Raw genomic sequence first — 19,475 nt, 5'->3', positions numbered from 1 at the left:
TCCATCTATGCCTCAGAGATAATCATGTGCCACAGCTGTCTGAACCCCAATCCTGCCTGAAGAAAGCTTGTCTCCCAGGAAGTGCTGGTACACCTAATATCAAAGGCTCACAGGCTCACAGGAGGGACAAGCTCCAGTCAGAGAGAGCAAGACCAGCTAACACGAGAGATAATCAGATGGTTTATTACAGAAGCAAGAACAAGAACATAAGCAACAGACCAAGACTACGTAGCTTCTTCAGAACCCAGTTCTCCCACCACAACCCTTGGATACCACAGTACACCTAAAAAGCTAGATGATGATTTAAAATCACATCTCAGGATGATGGTAGAGGAATTTAAGAAGGACATAAATAACTCCCTTAATGAAATACAAGAGAACACAGGAAAACAGGTAAAAGACCTTAAAGAAGGAACACACAAATCCGTTAAAGAAATACAGAAAAACAAAACCAAACAGGTGAAGGAATTGGAAAAAAATATCCTGGAATTAATAAGAAATAGAAATAATAAAGAAACCATAAAAGGAGGCAAACCTAGAGATTAAAAAAAAAGCCTAGGCAAGGAATCGGGAGTCACAGATGCAAACATCACCAACAGAATACAAGAGATGGAAGAGAGAATCTCAGGTTTAGACGATACCATAAAAACCATCGACATAACAGTCAAAGAAAATGCAAAATGCCAAAAGCTCCTAACCCAAAACATCCAGGAAACCTAGGACACCATGAGAAGACCAAACATAAGTATAATAGGTACAGAAGGGGGAGAACATTCCCAACTCAAAGGTGTCAGTAAATATCGTCAACAAATTTATAGAATACTTCCCTAACTTAGTGAAAGAGAAGCCCATAAACATAGAAGAAAGCTATAGAACCCCAAATAGATTGGACCAGGAAAGAAATTCCTTCCATCATATAATAATAAAACACCAAATCCACAAAACAAAGAATATTAAAATCGGTAAGAGAAAAAAGTCAAGTAACATATAGACCTATCAGAATTACAGCAGACTTCTCAACAGAGATTCTAAAAGCCAGAAGATTCTGGGCATGCAGACCCTAAGAGAAGACAAATGCCATGCAAGGCCACTACTATACCAAGCAAACCTCTCAATTACCATAGTTGGAGAAACAAAGATATTCCATGATAAAACCAAATTTAAACAATCTCTTTCCTCAAATCCAGCCCTATAAACAATAATAGATAAAAAAGAACTCCAACACATGGACAAAAACTACACCCAAGAGAAATAAAAAAATAATCTTCTTTCAATGAACACAAAAGAAGATAGCTATACAAACATAATTTCACCAATAACAAAAAAATAATAACAGGAAGAAACAGTCACAGGTCCTTAATATGTCAACATCAATGGATTCAACTCCCCCCGCCAAAGACACAGACTAACAGACTGGATACATTAACAGGGCCCAGCATTTTGCTTTATACAGGAAACACACTTCTGTGACAAAAACAGGAACTACCTCTCAGTAAAAGGATGTAATTTTTTTCCAAGCAAATGTTAGCAAGAAACAAGCTGGAGTAACCATTATAATATCGAATAAAATCAACTTTTAACCAAAAGTTATCAAAAAGAATGAGAAAGGACACTTCATATTCATCAAAGAAAAAAAATCTACCAAGATGAACTCTCAATTCTGAACATATATGTCCCAGATGCAAGGGCACCCACATTCATAAAAAATAAAAATAAAAATAAATAAAAATGACTTTAATAAAGCTCAAAGCAACATTAAACCTCACAAAATAACATTGGGAAAAATAACACTGGGAGACTTCAACACCCCACTTTCACCAATGGACCAATTTATGGAAACAGAAACTAAACAGAGACACAATGAAATTAACAGAAGTTATGAATCCAATGGATTTAACATCTATAGAACATTTCATATCCTCCCCCCAAAAGGAATATACCTTCTTTTCAGCACCTCAAGGCATCTTCTCCAAACTTGACCATATAGTCAGTCACAAAACAGGCCTCAACAGATGCAAGAGGATTGTAATAATCCCATGCATCAGTTCACCATGGACTAAGACTGGTCTTCAATAACAATAAAAAAAAGAAAGAAAGACCACATACACATGGAAGGTGAACAATGCCCTACTCAAGGATAACTTGATAAAGGAAGAAATTAAGGGATTAAAGACTTTTTAGAATTTAACAAATTGAAAGCACAACATAACAAAACTTAGGAAACACAATGAAAGCAATGTTCTCAGCTCTGAGTGCCTCCAAAAATAAACTCAATAGAGCATACAATAACAGCTTGATATAAAAGTTGAACGCTGTAGGAGAAACAAAGCAAATGCATTCATCAGGGACAGTAGGAAATAATCTAACTCAGGGCTGAAATCAACCAAGTAGATACAAAGAGAACTATACAAGAACCAACAAAACCAGGAGCTGGTTCTTAGAGAAAATCAAGACAGATAAAACCTTAGCCAGATTAACCAGAGGTACAGAGACAGTATTCAAATTAACAAAATCAGAAATGGAAGGAGAGAAATAACAGAAACTGAGTAAATTAAAAAAAAAAACTATCAGTTCCTACTACAAAAATCAACATTCAACAAAACTGGAAAATATTAATCAAAAGGACAATTTTCCAGACAGATACCAGGTACTGTAGGATCCCCTTTTGGGGACCCCCATTCGAGTCTCAGGACACGGGGTTACCCAATGAAACACGAGAGACATTCTTGTTGCAAAAGCATGAGGTAGTTTAATGACAGAGCTCCGGACCGATATCTCATGCAGGAGTATGGGCCCGGAGACTCTAAAGTTTGGGATTTTTATAGAGGGAGGGTTGGGGGGGGGCTGGGAAGAAAAGTTCGCCCAATATTTACGGCAGTCAGGGAGTCAGGAGCCTGGGCTCCACACAATGACCTCTTTGCTCCATTCCTCCTATATGGGAGCATGGGCTCTTCTCAAGGACCTGGCATTTACACAGAATTAATTACACTCTGGGGTTCTGCAGTCTCAGTAGGTATTTATACAAGATAAGTTACAACTTAGCTAATTACTGTGAATTCGAGAGCTCCACAATCAGGAGGAGGCAGTTAAGCAGTTAAGCCCTAAATTTCCTAGCTAACAATTGACAAGATACTCCTCTCTGTCTGTTCACTCTCCCATTCCATCTCCTAGTTTGAGAGACAGCCTAAACAAATCATATTCCGACTATAGGAAACATTATTTCTCTTAAAAGAGCGAATTCAGACTTGGATCAGCAGCTCCTAAAGCTTTAAAGACTGGTAAGTAGAAGATCTGGGCAGCCAGGGAGCAGAGAGATCTCTGCGGAGTGCACACGGTAAGTGCACCCCCAGCCCTGCCTGATCCAGGGACCATGAACACAACTTTGGAACTTCTGTTTCCACCCAGCGGCAACTTCAGGGCGCAGAACAGGGCTCGGCCAATCTGACACCTGGACCAGTGGAGATCCAGGGACACAGACCAGATACAAGGGAAAGGTAAGAACATATCACTGACAACAAGATGGCAAGAAGAAAGTGAAAGAGTATGTCCCAAGGAAACCAAGACAACCTGGCAATACCAGAACCCAGCTCTCCCATAACAGTGAACTTTGGAATGCCAAACACTCCAGAAAAAGAAGATGCAGACCTGAAATCATATCTCAAGATGCTGATAGAGATACTTAAACAAGAACGGGAGGAAAAGCAAAAAGATTCAGAAGCTTTTAAAGAGGAAACAAGAAAAACACTCAAAGAACTCAAAGAACTAGAGGAAAACAGAACCAAAGAAATGAGAGAATTTAAAACAGAAATTGACACAATAAAGAAAACACTAAAAGAGATAACCCTAGATGTAGAACACCTAAAAAAGAAATCAGGAGTCACAGAAGCAAGCATTTCCAATAGACTACAAGAGATGGAAGAGAGAATCTCAGGGGCAGAAGACAACACTGTAAACATAGACAAAACAGCCAGAGAAGATGCAAAAAACAAAAAGCTCCTAACACAAAATGTCCAGGAAATCCAGGACACAATGAGAAGACCGTACCTAAGGATAACAGGAATAGAAGAGGGAGAAGAGTATCAACTGAGAGGCACAGTAAATATCTTCAACAAAATCGCTGAAGAAAACATCCCTACCCTCAAGAATGAGATGACCACGAGCATAAAAGAAGCCTTCAGAACTCCAAATAGGTTGGTTGGACCAGAAAAGAAATACCTCCCGACACATAATAGTCAAAACACCAAGTGCCCAAAGCAAAGAAAGAATACTAAAAGCAGTAAGGGAAAAAGGTCAGGTAACCTATAAAGGCAGACCAATCAAAAACAAACCCGATTTCTCAACAGAAACTATGAAAGCTAGAAGAGCCTAGACAGACATCATGCACACCCTAAGAGAGCACAAGTGCCAGCCCAAGCTGCTATACCCAGCAAAACTATCAATCACCATAGATGGAGAGATGAAGATATTTCAAGACAAATCTAAATTTACACAATATCTGACCACAAACCCAGCACTACAACGAGTTATAGGTGGAAAACCGAATACAAAGAGGGGAACTAGATCCTAGTAAAAACAAGAAAACTCCTAAGCAAGAAAACCAAAAGAAGAAAAACACACAGACACAACTCAACCCACAAAAGCAATAATAGCAGGAAACAGAAACAACTATTCCTTGATATCTATTAACATAAATGGACTCAACTCCCCAAAAAAGAGACATAGGCTATCAGACTGGATACATAAACAAAATCCAGCATTTTGCTGCATACAGGAAACTCATCTCAGAGACAAAGACAGACACTATCTCAGAGTAAAGGGGTAGGAAAAAAACTTCCAAGCAAACAGCCCCAAGAAGCAAGCTGGAGTGGCTATTCTAATATCGAATAAAGTAAATTTAAAACCAAAACTTATCAAAAAAGATAAGGAGGAAAATCTGTCAGGAGGAACTCTCAATCCTTAACATATATGCTCCAAATAAAAAAGCACCCACATTCATAAAAAAAAACCCTACTAAAGCCCAAAAAATACATTTCACCCCACATAATAATAGTGGGAGACTTTAACACCTCACTCTTGCCAATGGACAGATCACGGAAAGAGAAATTGAACAAGGACACAGCAAAACTAGCAGAGACTTTGAACCAACTAGAATGAATAGATATCTACAGAACATATCATCCTAAAGTAAAAGAATACACCTTCTTCTCTTCACCCCATGGCACCTTCTCGAAAATTGACCACATAATTGGACACAGAATGAGCCTCAATCGATATAAGAAGATTGAAATACTCCCATGCATCCTCGGAGATCACCATGGTCTATGTCTGGTCTTTAACAACAATAAAAAAGACAACAAAAAGCACACATACACATTGAAACTAAACAACACTTCATTAAACGATAGCAGGGTCAAAGAAGAAATAAAGAAAGAAATTAAGGATTTTCTAGAATTCAACAAAAACGAAAACACAACATACCCAATCTTATGGGATGCAATGAAAGCAGTATTGAGAGGAAAACACATAGTCCTAAGTACTTCCAAAAAGAAACTGGAGAGAGCTTACATCAGCAACCTGACAGCACAGCTAAAAGCCCTAGAACAAAAGGAAGCAGATATACCCAAGAAGAGTAGACTGCAAGAAATAGTCAAAATTAGGGCAGAAATAGACCAAATAGAAACAAAAAGAACCATTGAAAAAATCAACAAAACCAAGAGTTGGTTCTTTGAGAAAATCAACAAGATTGATAAACCCCTAGCCAGACTAACTAGAGGGCAAAGAAAGAGTATACAAATTAACAGAATCAGAAAGAAAAGTGGAGACATAAGAACTGAAACTGAGGAAATTCAAAAATCATCAGATCCTACTACAAAAACTTATACTCCACAAAATTAAAAAATCTGAAAGAAATGGACGAATTCCTAGACAGATACAAGATCCCAAAGTTAAACCAGGACCAAGCAAACCATCTAAATAACCCTATAACACCTAAAGAAGTAGAAGAAGTTATCAAATCCTCCTAACCAAAAAAACCCCAGGTCCAGAGGGTTTTGGTGCAGAATTTTATCAGAAATTTATTGCGGATATAACACCAATACTCTCCAAACTATTCCAAAAGATAGAATCAGATGGATTACTACCTAACTCATATTTTTAGGTTACAATAACCCTCATACCTAAACCACACAAAGACCCTACAAGGAAAGAGAACTTCAGATCAATCTCACTTATGAACATTGATGCAAAAATCCTCAACAAAATCCTTGCAAACCGAATCCAAGAACACATCAAAACGATCATTCATCATGACCAAGTAGGCTTCATCCCTGGGATGCAGGGATGGTTTAACATAAGGAAATCCATTAACGTAATCCACCATATAAACAAACTCAAAGAACAAAATCACATGGTCATCTCACTAGATGCTTAGAGAACATTTGAAAAAATTCAACACCCCTTCATTTTAAAAGTCCTGGAAAGAACAGGAATCCAAAGTCCATACTTAATCATAATAAAAGCAATATACAGCAAACCAACAGCCAACATCAAACTTAACGGTGAGAAACATGAAGCAATCCCACTAAAATCAGGGACTCGACAAGGTTGCCCACTCTCCCCCTACCTATTCAACATAGTACTGGAAGTCCTGGCTGGAGCAATTAGACAGCAAAAGGAGAGAGATCAAGGGGATACAAATCGGAAAGGAAGAGATAAAAACATCACTCTTTGCCGATGACATGATAGTGTACTTAAGTGACCCCAAAAATTCCACCAGAGAACACCTACCAATGATAAACAAGTTCAGCAAAGTAGCTGGATACAAAATTAACTCAAACAAATCAGTAGCCTCCCTATACTCAAAGGACAAACATGAGGAGAAAGAAATTAGGGAAAAGGTACCCTTCACAATCGTCACAAAAACTGTGAAATATCTTGGTGTGACACTAACTAAGCAAGTGAAGGACCTGTATGACAAGAACTTCAAACCTCTAAAGAAGGATATTGAGGATGAACTCAGAAAATGGAAAGATCTCCCATGCTTATGGATTGGAAGGATCAGCATTTTTAAAATGGCCATCCTACCAAAAGCAATCTACAGATTCAATGCAATCCCCATCAAAATTCCAACCCAGTACTTCACTGAATCGGAAAGATCAATGTGCAATTTCATATGGAATAACAGAAGACCCAGAATAGCAAAATCCATCCTCAACAACAAGAAGACATCTGCGGGAATCACTATCCCTGACCTCAAGCTATATTACAAGGCAATTGTGCTAAAAACTGCATGGTACTGATCCAGTAATAGGCATGTAGATCAATGGAATAGAATAGAAGATCCAGAAATGAGCCCTCATGTATATGGTCACCTGATTTTTGACAAAGGAGCAGTAAACATTCAATGGAAAAAGGACAGCCTATTCAACAAATGGTGCTGGTCCAACTGGCACTCAGCATGCAAAAGCATGAAAATAGACCCTTTCTTATCTCCTTGTACAAAGCTCAAGTGTAAGTGGATCAAAGATCTCCACATTAAACCAGATACACTGAAAGTACTAGATGAGAATATAGGGAAAACCTTAGAACACATAGGCACAGGAGAAAATTTTCTGAACAAAACACCAATGGCTCAAGCTCTAAGGTCAAAGATTAACAAATGGGACTTAATGAGATTGCAACGTTTCTGTAAGGCTAAAGTCATGTCAAGAAAACAAAATGGCAGCCAAAAGAATGGGAAAAGATATTTACTAACTCCACATCAGATAAAGGCCTAATATCCAAGGTATACAAAGAACTCAAAAAGCTAGACACCAGAGAATAAAACAACCCCATTAAAAAATGGGGTACAGAGCTAAACAAAACATTCTCAGCTGAGGAATATCGAATGACTGAGAAACATCTGAGGAAGTGCTGAACATCCTTAGCCATCAGGGAAATGCAAATCAAAACAACTCTGAGATTCCATCTCACACCAGTCAGATTGGCCAAGATCCAAAACTCAGATGACAACAGATGCTGGCTAGGTTGTGGAGAAAGAGGAACACTTCTCCACTGTTGGTGGGGTTGCAAATTAATACAAGCACTCTTCATTATTAAGGACTGAAATATACTATGAAGAGAATACCAAGAACCAGCAATAAGATTATCAGACCTTGAATTTAATTTTCTTTCAGTACCAATGCTGAAACAGGTTTAAATAAACTATCGGAACTGTCCCATAACTACTAAAGAAATAGACGCAGTCATCAAAAGCTCAGGACCAGATGAGCTCAGCTCAGTACAGATTACATTTTTTGTTTTGTTTACTTTTTGATTTTTTAAATTGCACAACTTTATTACAAAAAAACAAAAAACAAAAATAAATGCATGAATTTCAAATTCTTTGCATAGAAGTATATGAATATATTTTTGTCAGTGCTTGGCTTTTTTTTGAAAGGTTTGATAGTGTGCATTAATATCTTACTAGTTACAATGAGCATAAAATACATGTAATACAGAATGTAAACCAGAATTAGTCAAAGTTTTCTTGGTGTGTAAGGTAAGCATAAGGGTATTTTCTTTTCTTTTTATTGTTCTCTTCTTGAAATTCACACAATCTTGGAGTTGTTTCTGGGGTGTTCAGAGCTTTGGGGTTAGTATCCAATTATCAGTGACTGCATATTTTGTCTATTCTTTTGTGACTGGGTTATCTCACTCAGGATGATACTGTCTAGATGCAGCCATTTTCTTAAGAATTTGGTCAAGTCATTGTTTCTGATAGCTGAGTCGTACTCCATTGTGTAAATGTACCACAATTTTTGTATCCATTAATCTACTGAAGGAAATCTGGGTTCTTTTCACCTTCTGGCTATTATAAATAGAACTGCTATGAACATTGTGGTGCATGAGTCTTTGTTGTATATTGGAGCATCTCTGCGGTATATGCCCAGAAGTGGAATAACTGGGTCTTCAGGTAGTACTATGTCCAATTTTCTGAGTAACTACCAGACTGATTTCAAGAGTGGTTGTACCAGTTTACAACCCAACGAAGAGCAGAGAAGAGTTCCTCTTTCTCCACATCCTCATCAGCATCTGCTGTCATCTGAGTTTTGGTTCTTGGCCAATCTGACTGGTGTGAGGTGGAATCTCAGGGTTGTTTTTGATTTGCATTCCCCTGTTGGGTAATGATGTGGAGCTCTTCTTGAGATGATTCTCAGCCTTTCCATATTCTTCAATTGAAAACTTTTTGTTTAGCAATGTGCCCCATTTATTAATAGGATTGTTTGATTCTCTGGTGTCTACCTTCTTGAGTTCTTTGTATACCTTGGATATTAGGCCTCTATCTGATGTGGGGTTGGTAAAGATATTTTTCCACTCTGTTGGCTGCCATTTTGTTTTCTTAACAGTGTCCTTAGCCTTACAGAAACTTTGCAATTTCGTTAAGTCCCATTTGTCAATCTTTGACCTTAGAGCACGAGCCATTGGTGTTCTGTTCAGGAAATTTTCTCCTGTGCCTATCTCTACTAAGGTTTCCCTATTTTCTCATCTAAAAGTTTCAGTGTACCTAGTTTAATGCTGAGATCTTTGATCCCCTTACACTTGAGTTTTGTACAAGGAGATAAGAAAGGGTTTATTTTCATTCTTCTGCATGCTGAGTGCCAGTTGGACCAACACCATTTTTTGAAGAGGCTGCCCTTTTTCTATTGAATGCTTACAGCTCCTTTGTCAAAAATCAGGTGACCATATATGTGAGGGCTCATTTCTGGATCTTATATTCTATTCCATTGATCCACATGCCTATCTCTGTACTGGTACCATGCAGTTTTTAGCAAAATTGCCTGGTAATATAGCTTGAGGTCAGGAATAGTGATTGCCGCATGTTGTTTTCTTCTTGTTGAGGATGGATTTCGATATTCTAGGACTTTTGTTGTTTCAGATGAAATTGCACATTGCTCTTTCCAACTCAATAAAGAATTGGGTTAGTATTTTGATGGGGATGGCTTTGAATCTGTAGATTGTTTTTGGTAAGATGACCATTTTTACAATGTTGATAATTCCAAATCCATGAGCATGGGAGATCTTTCCATTTTCTGAGATCTTCCTCGATTTCCTTCTTTAGATATTTGAAGTTCTTTCATACAGGCCCTTCACTTGCTTAGTTAAAATCACACCAAATTATTTCATGTTTTTTGTGGCTAATGTGAAGGACATCTTTTCCCTGCTTCTATTTCTTTAGGTGTTATGGGATTATTTAGATGGTTTACCTGGTCCTAGTTTAACTTTAGTATCTGGTATCTGTCTAGGAACTCATCCATTTCTTCAAGATTTTCCAGCTTTTTTGAGTATAGGCTTTTATAGTAGGATCTGATTATTTCTTAAATTTCCTCAGTTACACTTAATATACTGTCATATCATCTGCAAATAGTGATATTTTGACTTCTTCCTTTCTGATTTGTATCCCTTTGACTTCCTTTGGCTCTCTAAATGTTTTGGCTAGGACTTCTAGTGCAATATTGAATAGGTTAGGGGGAAGTGGGAAACCTTTAGTCCCTGATTTTAGTGGGATTGCTTCAAGTTTCTCACCATTCAGTTTTAGGTTGGCTACTAGTTTACTGTATAATTCTTTTACTATGTTTAGGTTTAGGTTTAAATACTTGATCTTTCTAAGACTTTTATCATGAAGGGTTGTTGAATTCTGTCAAATGATTTTTCAGCATCTAATGAGATGATTATGTATTTTTTGCTTAGGTTGATGGATTAATGTATATTGTACCACCCCTGCATCCCTGGGATGAAGCCCACTCGATCATGGTGATGATCATTTTGATGTGTTCTTGGATTCGGTTTGCAAGATTTTTATTGTGTATTTTTGCATAGATGTTCCTGAGAGAAATTGGTATGAAGTTCTTTTTCTGAAGGAAATTGCTATGAACGCCTCTTTTGTTATGGTGTCTTTGTATAGCTTAGGTATGAGCATAATTGTGGCTGCCAAGAATGAATTGGGTAGTATTCCTTCTGTTTCTATTTTATGGAATACTTTGGAGATTATTGGTATTAGGTCTTCTCTGAAGGTCTCATAGAATTCTGTACTGATCTGCCACCAGGAACAGCGGAGATCCAGGCAAACAGGCCTGATGAGAAGGTGTTCCAAGTAGTCTGGGAGCAGAGAGATCTCTGCTGAGCACAAGTAAAGTGCTCCCCCCACCCCTGCTTGGTCCATGGAACCAGGAACCCAGCATTGGGCTGTCTGTTCCCAGCCTGTGGCCTTTGGGAGCAGAACAGGCCCTCAGACTATCCTCAGCCAGGTACAGCGGAGATCCTGGGACACAGGCCAGGTACCAGGAAAGGTGAGAACCAATCACTGACAAGATGGCAAGAGGATCAGTGCGCAGAACAGGGCGTGACCCATCCACCACACGGATCAGCGGCATTTAAAGCTTTAAAGACTGTGCCTGATCCAGGGACCAGGAACAGAACTTTGGAACTTCTGTTTCCACCCGGCGATGACTTCAGTGCGCAGAACAGGGCACGGCCCATCCACCACATGGATCAGCAGCATTTAAAGCTTTAAAGACCGGTGAGTGGGAGACCTGGGCAGCCAGGGAGCAGAGGGATCTCTTCAGAGTGCGCACTGTAAGTGCACCCCCAGCCCTGCCTGATCCAGGGACCAGGAACAGGACTCTGAAACTTCTGTTTCCACCTGGCAGCGACTTCAGTGTCTGATCCAGGGACCAGGAACAGAACTTTGGAACTTCTGTTTCCACTCGACGGCGACTTCAGTGCGCAGAACAGGGAGCGGCCCATCCACCACACGGATCAACGGCGTTTAAAGCTTTAAAGACTGGTGAGTGGGAGAACTGGGCAGCCAGGGAACAGAGGGATCTCTGCGAAGTGCGCACTGTAAGCGCAACCAAGCCCTGCCTGATCCAGGGACAAGGAACAGAACTTTGGAACTTCTGTTTCCACTCGGCTGCGACTTCTGTGCGCAGAACAGGTCGCGGCCCATCTGCCACACAGATCAGCAGTGCCTAAAGCTTTAAAGACTGGTGAGTAGAAGACCTGGGCAGCCAGAGAGCAGAGAGATCTCTGCGGAGTGAGCACTGTAAGCACACCCCCAACCCTGCCTGATCCAGGAACAAGGAACAGAACTTTGGAACTTCTGTTTCCACCTGGCAACTCTGAGGCATAGAACAGGGCTCGGCCCATCTGCCACCTAGACCAGTGAAGACCCAGGGACACAGACCAGATACAAGGGAAAGGCGAGAACATATCACTGACAACAAAATGGCAAGAGGAAAGCGAAAGAGTATATCCCAAGAAAACCAAGACAACCTAGCAACTCCAGAACACAGCTCTCCCACAACAGTAAACATAGGAATGCCAAACACTCCAGAAAAAGAAGATGCAGACCTGAAATCATACATCAAGATGCTGATAGAGATACTTAAACAAGAACAGGAGGAAAAGCAAAAAGATTCAGAAGCTTTTAAAGAGGAAGCAAGAAAAACACTCAAAGAACTCAAAAACTAGTGGAAAACACAACCAAAGAAATGAAGGAATGGAAGAGGAAATTTAAAACGGCAATTGACACAATAAAGAAAACACTAAAAGGGATAACCCTAGAGGTAGAACACCTAAAAAAGAAATCAGGAGACACAAAAGCAAGCCTTTCCAATAGATTACAAGAGGTGGAAGAGAGAATCTCAGGGGCAGAAGATAACACTGTAAACATAGACAAAACAGCCAGAGAAGATGCAAAAAACAAAAAGCTCCTAACACAAAATGTCCAGGAAATCCAGGAAACAATGAGAAGACCAAACCTAAGGATAATAGGAATAGAAGAGGGAGAAGAGTATCAACTGAGAGGCACAGTAAATATCTTCAACAAAATCGTAGAAGAAAACTTCCCTACCCTCAAGAATGAGATGACCACGAGCATAAAAGAAGCCTTCAGAACTCCAAATAGGTTGGACCAGAAAAGAAATACCTCCCGACATATAATAGTCAAAACACCAAGTGTCCAAAGCAAAGAAAGAATACTAAAAGCTGTAAGGGAAAAATGTCAGGTATCATATAAAGGCAGGCCAATCAGAATCACAGCTGATTTCTCAACAGAGACTATGAAAGCTAGAAGAGCCCGGACAGACATCATGCACACCCTAAGAGAGCACAAGTGCCAGCCCAAGCTGCTATACCCAGCAAAACTATCAATCACCATAGATGGAAAGATGAAGATATTTCAAGACAAATCAAATTTACACAATATCTGACCACAAACCCAGCACTACAATGAATTATAGGTGGAAAACCTAATACAATGAGGGAAAATACAGCCTAGTAAAAACAAGAAAACTCCTAAACAAGAACACTAAAAGAAGAAAAAGAAACAGACACAACTCAACCCACAAAAGTAATAATAGCAGGAAACAGAAACAACTATTCCTTGATATCTATTAACATAAATGGACTCAACTCCCCAAAAAAGAGACATAGGCTATCAGACTGGATACATAAACAAAATCCAGCCTTTTGCTGCATACAGGAAACTCATCTCAGAGACAAATACAGACACTATCTCAGAGTAAAAGGGTGGAAAAAAACCTTCAAAGCAAAAAGCCCCAAGAAGCAAGCTAGAGGGGCTATCCTAATATCAAATAAAGTAAATTTCCAACCAAAAGTTATCAAAAAAGATAAGGAAGGACACTTTTTACTCATTACCAGGGAAATCTGTCAGGAGGAACTCTCAATCCTTAACATATATGCTCCAAAAAAAAAAAAAAAAAAAGCACCCACATTCATAAAAGAAACCCTACTAAAGCTCAAAAAATACATTTCACCCCACACAATAATAGTAGGAGACTTTAATACCCCACTCTCACCAATGGAAAGATCATGGAAATAGAAACTGAACAAGGACACTGCAAAGCTAGCAGAGACTTTGAACCAACTAGAATTAATAGATATTACAGAACATATCATCCTAAAGTAAAAGAATACATCTTCTTCTCCTCACCCTACAGCATCTTCTCGAAAATTGACCACATAATTAGACACAGACCGAGCCTCAATCGATATAAGAAGATTGAAATACTCCCATGCATCCACTCAGATCACCATGGTCTATGGCTGGTCTTTAACAAAAACAAATACAAAAAAAGCCCACATACACATGGAAACTAAACAACGCTCTGTAAAATGAAAGCGGGGTCAAAGAAGAAATAAAGAAAGAAATTAAGGATTTTCTAGAATTCAACAAAAACGAAAACACAACATACCCAAACCTAAGGGATGCAATGAAAGCAGTACTAGAGGAAAACACATAGCCCTAAGTGCTTCCAAAAAGAAACTGGAGAGAGCTTACATCAGCAACCTGACAGCACAGCTAAAAGCCCTAGAACAAAAGGAAGCAGATATACCCAAGAAGAGTAGACGGCAAGAAATAATCAAAATTAGGGCAGAAATAGACCATATAGAAACAAAAAGAACCATTGAAAAAATCAACAAAACCAAGAGAGGGTTCTTTGAGAAAATCCACAACATTGATAAACCCCTAGTCAGACTAACTAGAGGGCAAAAAGAGAGTATACAAATTAACAAAATCAGAAAGGAATGTGGAGACATAACAACTGAAACTGAGGAAATTCAAGAAATCATCAGATCCTACTACAAAAATTTATACTCCATAAAATTGGAAAATCTGGAGGAAATGGACGAATTCGTAGACAGATACAAGATCCCAAAGTTAAACCAGGACCAAGTAAACCATCTAAATAACCCTATAACACCTAAAGAAATAGAAGAAGTCATCAAAAGCCTCCCAACAAAAAAAAAGGCCAGGTCCAGACGGGTTCAGTGCAGAATTTTATCAGACATTTATTGCGGACATAACACCAATACTCTCCAAACTATTCCAGAAGTTATTCCAGAGTTTTATCAGACATTTATTGACAACCTAATACCAATAAGCTCCAAAGTATTCCACAAAATAGAATAAGATAAAACACTACTAACTCATTTTTTGAGGCTACAATAACCCTCGTTCCTAAACCACAGAAAGACCCTATAAGGAAAAAAAAAACTTCGGACCCATCTCACTTATGAACATTGATGAAAAAATAGTCAACAAAATCCTTGCAAACCGAATACAAGAAGACATCAAAATGATCATTCCCCATGATCAAGTAGGGTTCATCCCTGGGATGGAGGGATGGTTTAATATAAGGAAATCCATCAATGAAATCCACCATATGAACAAACTCAAAGAACAAAATCACATGGTCATCTCACTAGATGGTGAGAAAGCATTTGACAAAATTCAACACCCCTTCATGTTAAAAGTACTGGAAAGAACAGGAATCTAAGGTCCATACCTAAACATAATAAAGGCGATATACAGCAAACCAACAGCCAACATCAAACTTAATGGTAGGAAACTTGAAGCAATCCCACTAAAATCAGGGACTCGACAAGGCTGCCCACTCTCCCCCTACCTATTCAACATAGTACTGAAAGTCCTGACCTGAGCATTTAGACAGCAAAATAAAATCAACTGAATAAAAATTTGAAAAGAATAAATAAGAACATCACTATTTGCAGATGACATGATAGTGTACTTAAGTGACCCCACAAAATCCACCAGAGAACTCTTTCAGCTGATAAACAAATTCAGCAAAGTGGCTGGATACAAAATTAAATCAAACAAATCAGTAGCCTTCCTATACTCAAAGGACAAACATGTGGATAAAGAAATTAAGGAAAAGATACCCTTCACAATAGGAACAAAAATATGAAATACCTTGGTATGATACTATTTTTTTTTTTTTTTTTTTTTTTTTTTTTTTTTGCGGTATACAAGCTTAACCCAACAAAACTAGTCCTTTAATTGTTCAAAACTAGTAAATAGACAAAGATCTTCAAATATTCTTTCCCATGGCCCCCCAAAATCCCTTCAGACATTAAAAAACTGCTGATGAAGGCAGGAGAGATGGCTCAGTGATTGAGAGCAATGACTGTTCTTCCCAAGGTCCTGAGTTCAAATCCTGTTGGTTCTTTGTATACTTCTCTTTGTTTCTACTTGGTTGATTTCAGCCCTGAGTTAGATTATTTCCTACTGTCCCTGATGAATGCATTTGCTTTGTTTCTCCTACAGCGTTCAACTTTTATATCAAGCTGTTATTGTATGCTCTATTGAGTTTATTTTTGGAGGCACTCAGAGCTGAGAACATTGCTTTCATTGTGTTTCCTAAGTTTTGTTATGTTGTGCTTTCAATTTGTTAAATTCTAAAAAGTCTTTAATCCCTTAATTTCTTCCTTTATCAAGTTATCCTTGAGTAGGGCATTGTTCACCTTCCATGTGTATGTGGTCTTTCTTTCTTTTTTTTATTGTTATTGAAGACCAGTCTTAGTCCATGGTGAACTGATGCATGGGATTATTACAATCCTCTTGTATCTGTTGAGGCCTGTTTTGTGACTGACTATATGGTCAAGTTTGGAGAAGATGCCTTGAGGTGCTGAAAAGAAGGTATATTCCTTTTGGGGGGAGGATATGAAATGTTCTATAGATGTTAAATCCATTGGATTCATAACTTCTGTTAATTTCATTGTGTCTCTGTTTAGTTTCTGTTTCCATAAATTGGTCCATTGGTGAAAGTGGGGTGTTGAAGTCTCCCAGTGTTATTTTTCCCAATGTTATTTTGTGAGGTTTAATGTTGCTTTGAGCTTTATTAAAGTCATTTTTATTTATTTTTATTTTTATTTTTTATGAATGTGGGTGCCCTTGCATCTGGGACATATATGTTCAGAATTGAGAGTTCATCTTGGTAGATTTTTTTTTCTTTGATGAATATGAAGTGTCCTTTCTCATTCTTTTTGATAACTTTTGGTTAAAAGTTGATTTTATTCGATATTATAATGGTTACTCCAGCTTGTTTCTTGCTAACATTTGCTTGGAAAAAAATTACATCCTTTTACTGAGAGGTAGTTCCTGTTTTTGTCACAGAAGTGTGTTTCCTGTATAAAGCAAAATGCTGGGCCCTGTTAATGTATCCAGTCTGTTAGTCTGTGTCTTTGGCGGGGGGAGTTGAATCCATTGATGTTGACATATTAAGGACCTGTGACTGTTTCTTCCTGTTATTATTTTTTTGTTATTGGTGAAATTATGTTTGTATAGCTATCTTCTTTTGTGTTCATTGAAAGAAGATTATTTTTTTATTTCTCTTGGGTGTAGTTTTTGTCCATGTGTTGGAGTTCTTTTTTATCTATTATTGTTTATAGGGCTGGATTTGAGGAAAGAGATTGTTTAAATTTGGTTTTATCATGGAATATCTTTGTTTCTCCAACTATGGTAATTGAGAGGTTTGCTTGGTATAGTAGTGGCCTTGCATGGCATTTGTCTTCTCTTAGGGTCTGCATGCCCAGAATCTTCTGGCTTTTAGAATCTCTGTTGAGAAGTCTGCTGTAATTCTGATAGGTCTATATGTTACTTGACTTTTTTCTCTTACCGATTTTAATATTCTTTGTTTTGTGGATTTGGTGTTTTATTATTATATGATGGAAGGAATTTCTTTCCTGGTCCAATCTATTTGGGGTTCTATAGCTTTCTTCTATGTTTATGGGCTTCTCTTTCACTAAGTTAGGGAAGTATTCTATAAATTTGTTGACGATATTTACTGACACCTTTGAGTTGGGAATGTTCTCCCCCTTCTGTACCTATTATACTTATGTTTGGTCTTCTCATGGTGTCCTAGGTTTCCTGGATGTTTTGGGTTAGGAGCTTTTGGCATTTTGCATTTTCTTTGACTGTTATGTCGATGGTTTTTATGGTATCGTCTAAACCTGAGATTCTCTCTTCCATCTCTTGTATTCTGTTGGTGATGTTTGCATCTGTGACTCCCGATTCCTTGCCTAGGCTTTTTTTTTTTATCTCTAGGTTTGCCTCCTTTTATGGTTTCTTTATTATTTCTATTTCTTATTAATTCCAGGATATTTTTTTCCAATTCCTTCACCTGTTTGGTTTTGTTTTTCTGTATTTCTTTAACGGATTTGTGTGTTCCTTCTTTAAGGTCTTTTACCTGTTTTCCTGTGTTCTCTTGTATTTCATTAAGGGAGTTATTTATGTCCTTCTTAAATTCCTCTACCATCATCCTGAGATGTGATTTTAAATCATCATCTAGCTTTTTAGGTGTACTGTGGTATCCAAGGGTTGTGGTGGGAGAACTGGGTTCTGAAGAAGCTACGTAGTCTTGGTCTGTTGCTTATGTTCTTGTTCTTGCTTCTGTAATAAACCATCTGATTATCTCTCGTGTTAGCTGGTCTTGCTCTCTCTGACTGGAGCTTGTCCCTCCTGTGAGCCTGTGAGCCTTTGATATTAGGTGTACCAGCACTTCCTGGGAGACAAGCTTTCTTCAGGCAGGATTGGGGTTCAGACAGCTGTGGCACATGATTATCTCTGAGGCATAGATGGAGAATGCATGGATTCAGTTCATTAGCATTTCTTATAGGACAGGTTTGAAAGTCCTAAACTTTCTTGGCCCTTAATGTCTGAGAACATTATTTTTCTTTCATTTGTTTTTTTGTTCAATATGAATTATTTACTTTTTTACTTTTAAAAAATTATTAGATACTCTCTGTATTTACATTTGAAATGTTATCCGTTTCCCCACTCAGCACCATCCCCCCTCCACCTACACTTGTCTTCCCCAAAGTTCACTCCCTACTGATCCCCCTCTCCACCCTATTGCCTTGGCATTCCCTTACAATGGAAAAACGTACCCTCCCTGGATCAAAGGCCTCTTCTCACATTGATGCCAGACACTACTATCTTCAGGTACAGATGCAAGATGTGCTCAATGTTTGGTGTTTTAGTCCATGGGAGTTTTGGAGAGTTTGGTTGGTTGATAATGTTGTTCTTCCCATGAGGTTGCAATCCCTTTCAGCTCCTTCAATCGTTTCTTCAGCACCTTCATTGGTGTCCCTGTGTTCAATCTGATAGTTAGCTGCAAGCATGCTCAGCTGTATCTCTATGGCACTAGCAGAGGCCCTGACAAGGCAGCTCTATCTGGTTTCTGCCAGTAAGTACTTCTTGGTATCAGCAATAGTGCTTAGGTTTGGTGGCTGAATATGGGGTGGATCCCCAGGTAAGGCAGCCTCTGAATGATCTTTTATTCAATACCTGTTCCTGTATTTGACTTTGCATTTCCTCCCGTGAAGGTTTTATTCTTCCTTCTAAAAAGGACTGAGGCATCCCGATTTTGGCCCTCCTTCTTTTTAAGGTTCTTAATGTCTGTGAATTGTTTCTTGGGTATTCAGATCTTTCTGGGGCTAGTATGTTCTTATCACTGAGTGCATACCATATGTCTTCTTTTGTGACTAGGGTTACCTTAATCAGGATGATAGCTTCAAGTTCCATCCATTTGCTTAGCAATTTCAGGAAGTGTTAGAAGCCGTTTGTGCCTCACCAATAGATGGCGCCGGCCTCCTGCCGATGTTTCAGCAAA

The 19,475-nt window shown here is 38.5% G+C and overlaps 1 protein-coding gene across 1 annotated transcript in view; it reads left to right on the top strand.

The window, feature by feature from the left end:
• LOC308414626 (fibronectin type III domain containing protein 3C1-like) overlaps window positions 1-19,475 on the top strand; it is a gene marked incomplete at its 3' end in the record, with an annotated part of 94,434 nt that overhangs the window by 23,654 nt on the left and 51,305 nt on the right. The window lies entirely within an intron of this gene.

This window comes from Micromys minutus (assembly GCF_963924665.1).
Source record: "Micromys minutus genome assembly, chromosome: X".
Lineage (NCBI taxonomy): Eukaryota > Metazoa > Chordata > Mammalia > Rodentia > Muridae > Micromys > Micromys minutus.
Note: the sequence above shows the minus strand (reverse complement) of the source record. Positions and strands in the feature narration are given on the sequence as shown.